We start from the raw sequence: 5,000 nt of genomic DNA on the forward strand, positions 1-5,000 counted from the left end.
TATCTAAGATGGCATAACTTGGCTTCATGTCTTTGTCATAAGTAGATATGTTGTCATATGGTGCTTTTAAACTAGTTAAGCGCTATTAAAGATTAAACTAACTGCTGTTTGTCTGAGGAAGATGAAGAACCCATTTTTGTCTGTGAGTTGTTTATCCTTGTATTCCCAGGATGCGGTTTTGTAAAAGATGTTTTTCAAGATTAAAAAAAATAATAATAATAACTGTTAAGTACATACCTGTGCCAAGGACAATAACCTTAGGTTAATGCAGCAACATTTAGACAAACTCATATTCTCCAACAGTGGTGAATTCAGCAGTACACTATAGGTACTATGTAGCTCCAGTAACCTTTGAATTCATGCTTTCCGCAGATCATGGAATTGTAGACTGTATGGCCAGGAGAAAGGCAAAACTTTGTTTCTAAATACCAAGGAGTCTTTTAAATTAAGGGATTGTTCTATATAACAAAAATGTATTGCTATTTTATGATGTTAATTTCTTTTTTCCCTCAAGATGATTTAACTGCAGGTTCTTTGATGTGATTGAAATACAGTGCAAATGCATTATCCATTTATCCCTGTAAAGAAACTGCTGTAGTTAATTTATAATATTTTTAAATACTGTATTAGAGAGAAAATGCAAAATCACTGAGTTTGTTGAGCAGGTTGGGGGGGGACAGGCAAGACGGTTGAGATGTTTGTTCAAGGAGAAACCCAAACAGTATCCAGTGCTTGGTAAACTTGAGTGAGTTGCACACCATCCCGATCACATTAACAGACAAACACACTAGATTATATCATCAATACTTGATAAAATTTGAGACTTCCTTGTAGCTGCTGCATTTGACACTCAGGCTGCAATAATATGAAAGGGAATTTTACAGAGGCATGACATCAGTCTCTGATTGGCCAGAGCCTAGCCAGACCACCAATTCCTGAGCCTTATGTGTAAGTGCTCTAAACTACTAGCAAAAGGCCCCGTAAAAAGGTAAGTTACTCCCTAGTTCAGTTCTAATCTCATAAAGGAGGTGGAGTCATGGTTAAGTCAAAGGCCGAGCATAGCTCCTATCTTTGACCCCACAGTGGCTGATTGCAGTAGATTGTCACATCCTGAAAACACCTAGGTAATCTTCACAACAGGTCAAAGTGCACAGGGTAGTAGTTGTCACTTCATCTCTGAGCTGCAGGTCAGCTGGCCAGAGGAGTTTGGACGCGTGGTAGGTAATAATTGATACATCGGTTCCAAAACTCTTCAAAACTTGCTTTTGTTGTTGCCTCCAATCCTTGATAGGCCAAATGCAGAAATGCAGGCATCTCGCTGCGCCATGCGGAAGCAATTAGGGGTGGTCAGGCCAGCAAAATCCAAGGATATGTAACCAAATGGCATGGCATTAAGAATTCCTTTGATTTGAATAAGAACTGTTCTTGACGCTACCAACTTACTGAGCATCAGCTACTAAGCATGGCATCTTAGGCCAGTTCTCAGTAACGAGGGTTCTTGATTCCACCAATGACGAACCGGAGCCATGTCCTCAGAAAGGTCTCATGTTCCTTCGTCCACAGGAGTCATAAGCAGAGGTAAATCCTCTGGGTCATCCCAGTCTTGCTTCTTTTCCCAGAACGTTTTCGCCAGTGCTTTTGACTTGTTAGCGTAGGGAAAAATGTAAGCAAGAGGCTCATGTTGACTAGCCAGAATTTGGTAATATTCCATACTGTGGTTAGTGAAAGGTCCACAGTCCTACATTTGTACTACAACTTGTCAGACTGGCAGTGCCAGTGTAATGTGAGTGTTTGTTTACTCATAAACATCCTGCTGACCATGACTAAGCTAGAACTCATAGCTGTCTGATCTGGTCTGTGAAGGAAGATTAATCACAAATGGATCATTGCTTGTTGACTTTATCTATCAATTCTTTGGCCACTGATCCTGGGGGTAGACTGTGTCAGCGTAAAATCTACCCAATGTCCTCCCCAGGCTGGCTCACAGAGGACATGCTTTTGTAATGTGAAGGGAATGTAAGTTGTCCTAAAATACTGGGGGTCGGATGTCGTGTTTTAAGTCCCTCCAGAGAAAATGGAGTAGGGGCCATTACAGTTATATTCAGACAGAGACCTTTGTACTGGAAAGAATAATCATATACTACCCTATTCTTGGCAATATCCTGTATCATATGATGAGCAATGTACCAAATTGTTCTGCCTGACCTGACTTTAGCTTCATGGCATAGCTGAACCTTGGTTTCTGAATCTCTGACTAAGATTAAGGCAGGGCCAGGCAAGGTTTCTTGGTCAGTTTGCGCTCCATACTTCTCAGCAGTGGTAGTACGGCCTTCTTTGGTGAGCACAAGACTAGCATGTTCTGAACTCTCAGAACCTGACTCCATCTATGCCCACTATACCATTTTGTCTTGAGGGAGATTCTCTAGGTCTTTGTCCAGCTTGGGCCTTGTCACCACAATTGTATAAAAAGCAGTCATTACCGCCTCCCTTTCTCTTCATTTATATATTTTTTTTGTTATGGCATTCAAACAAATGTGCCAATCTGCTCTGCTTTTTTGTACTGGTTTGTTTTTGGTTCCTCTTTATTGTTATTCATTTAGTTGCCTAAATGCTCATTGTTTATTTAATAAATTCAGTTTTTATTTAAAAAGCTCTTGCTGTTTGTGTCCCCTTTACTATGTTGTGGTCTTGGTAAACGAGCTGGCCATATTGGTATTAAAAGGAAACTGAACACAAAGTGCAAGCATCTTCAAGGTCTTCACATCTTTATTATTCATATTTGGACAAACCGTGTCCTCTGTTTACATGTTGCAAGACATATGGGGTTGCCCATACATCTTAGTGAGAGGCTGCATGTTGTCCAAGTAAGGGTGTCAGGAGTTATTGTACGAGTCTGCCACTGTGATGCCTTCCCCAGGTGATGGTGATAATCTGGAACTTCAGTGGGATCTTCTAGAAGAAGGTTCTCCAACAGTATACTAAGCAGAATAGCAGAGCAGCTGGTCACTTCAGCAGAGCAATCATTTTTGGTCTGCTGAAATAATGATAGGCTTGGGACTTGCCTCACATGCATACACTGGAACATTATCTCCATCAAATAACTGGGTATTCAGCTCTGAACAAGATAACTTTCATGGGGCAGATCTCGATATTTCTGATTCCTCAGAGGAGGATCATCTGGGTTGGAGGTGATGCGAAGGTTTATGAGAATATGGAGACTGACTCACCGGTGTGGACACACTCAAAGTGTAGTCAATTATCCAATTGGCATCACCCAAGTTGGTAAATGGATTGGGGCGGGTGCTTTCATGTGGCCTATTCCACAACCGCATTGTCTGCAAGGTCTGCAGTGTCTGCCTTATTTATTGTCTACTCCAGACAAGAAGAGCTTCTGGCACAGAACAAGACAGCTTCTATGCAGTCGTTCAATATTTGCTAACAATTTATCATCCAAAGTAAATGCTTATTCTAGGGATCATGAAGTACAAAAGTTTTAAGCTGACACATAAAACTTTATCTGGGCATTAAATTATTTGCATGTTCAAGCACTACATAACACAAAAACAGTAATACACTGCGATATTGCTGGAAAAAACATTGATGCAATAAAAGTAAGTTGGTTCCCAATGTTTCCTGTTTTTGACTTACAAAACAACTTTTACCAGGTTGGGGACTTCAAGCACCCTGTAACACAGTTAAGACTGAGCAGGACTTCCCGGCAGAGCTGTTTGGAGTCACCTGGACAACAACAACAAAATACAGTTCAAAGACCGAAATACCTTTTCATTAAGTTAATGAAATGGATCTTCCATCCCCAGTTACCCTTTTCACTGTGGTGACTGCAATTAAATTGGGCAGGAATTACTCCCCGTATCTCCATACCGACAGGCAAACGAACTATGTGATTATACAGTCATGTTCACAGTGCTCTCTAACATTGGAGTGAATGCAACCTCTGCTTTTTTGCTGTAAAATTTGCTTTGTTGATGGAACATTTTGTAATTTTCATTGCTAAGTTCAGTCCATAAAACGGGTCGGCGAAACGAAAAGCCCTTGCGCAAGCGCAGAGAGCTCTGGGTGCGCTGTGTTGCGGAAGCTCCGTTTCTCAACCTGGCCCACGTGGGTGCATGGCCGCCTGTGGGAGCGAGTTCTGCGGTCAATGTAGTCTAGTGGCGGAGGTTCCCCTTCAGGTTGGCCAATCTTCGAGACTTTATAGCAATTGGAAGGTAAGATGTTCGACCCTTTCCCCAATATAAATAGAACTTTGTTTTTCTAGCATGTGTATTCGCATCTGAAATACAAGTGCTAAAACTTGTCCCAAAGTTTCCTGTGCACTTAGGGGTACTAGCTAGTTATGTCTTTAAACTACGGGTGCCAAGTCCGCTGCTGGTGAAGGGTTTAGGTCCAACCCCAGTCTAGCACACTTGATATAGCTAGTTAATCAAGTCATTTAGTGGCTTCTTAATACTAGAGTGTTAAAGAGTGTTGGAAATCAGCAGGGCTGTTGATCACCAAGGACCGGACCGGGACCCCTCAGCTTTAAACAGAAAGCCTAACTCGCTCACTATTTGTTGACCAGTCCTTGTGTAACAGGCCTTTTCATTAATTCATCAAACTTTCAAACCAGCGTTAGTGTAACATTTTAGTTACAAAAACCCCACAAATTCCTTTCGAACTTTGCTAAAACTTGCTTATCAGTTTACTAAACACTCCAGACAAGATTTTGCATGCAGTTGTGCACTTTGTAATGTAAATGGTCATTGTGACCTGTATAATTCTACATTTGTGGTTATCTGAATGTAAATGTATTAAGCCAAAAAGGTCTGTTTTTATTCCTGTCTTTTGTGAACTGACATTAATTTAACGATTTTGCATTAGAGTGATCTGTCCTTATCCACAAAACATTGATTTGTAATGTTGATCACTGTCACATGTGTGATCCTTCAATGACATGGGGTCAGTAGAGGAGCTTAAACTGAAGACCGTGGTAACTGTCAGGG

At 41.1% G+C, this 5,000-nt stretch overlaps 1 protein-coding gene and 1 long non-coding RNA gene across 2 annotated transcripts in view; one reads left to right on the forward strand and one right to left on the reverse strand.

The window, feature by feature from the left end:
* Nucleotides 1–2,853: 2,853 nt before the first annotated feature.
* Nucleotides 2,854–3,911, reverse strand: LOC113591325. Its single transcript, XR_003412184.2, has 3 exons — nucleotides 3,823–3,911; nucleotides 3,649–3,738; nucleotides 2,854–2,978 (listed from the first exon to the last, which is right to left on the reverse strand). It is a non-coding gene; the product is annotated as an uncharacterized LOC113591325 (long non-coding RNA).
* Nucleotides 3,912–4,120: 209 nt separating this feature from the next.
* The window catches only part of pfas (phosphoribosylformylglycinamidine synthase), a 13,546-nt gene continuing 12,666 nt past the window's right edge, over nucleotides 4,121–5,000 (forward strand). The window contains exon 1 of the mRNA XM_027031806.2: nucleotides 4,121–4,226. The gene's annotated coding sequence lies outside the window, so the exon portion shown is untranslated. The remainder of the gene's footprint in view (nucleotides 4,227–5,000) is intronic.

The sequence above is a fragment of the Electrophorus electricus genome, chromosome 3 (assembly GCF_013358815.1).
Source record: "Electrophorus electricus isolate fEleEle1 chromosome 3, fEleEle1.pri, whole genome shotgun sequence".
NCBI lineage: Eukaryota > Metazoa > Chordata > Actinopteri > Gymnotiformes > Gymnotidae > Electrophorus > Electrophorus electricus.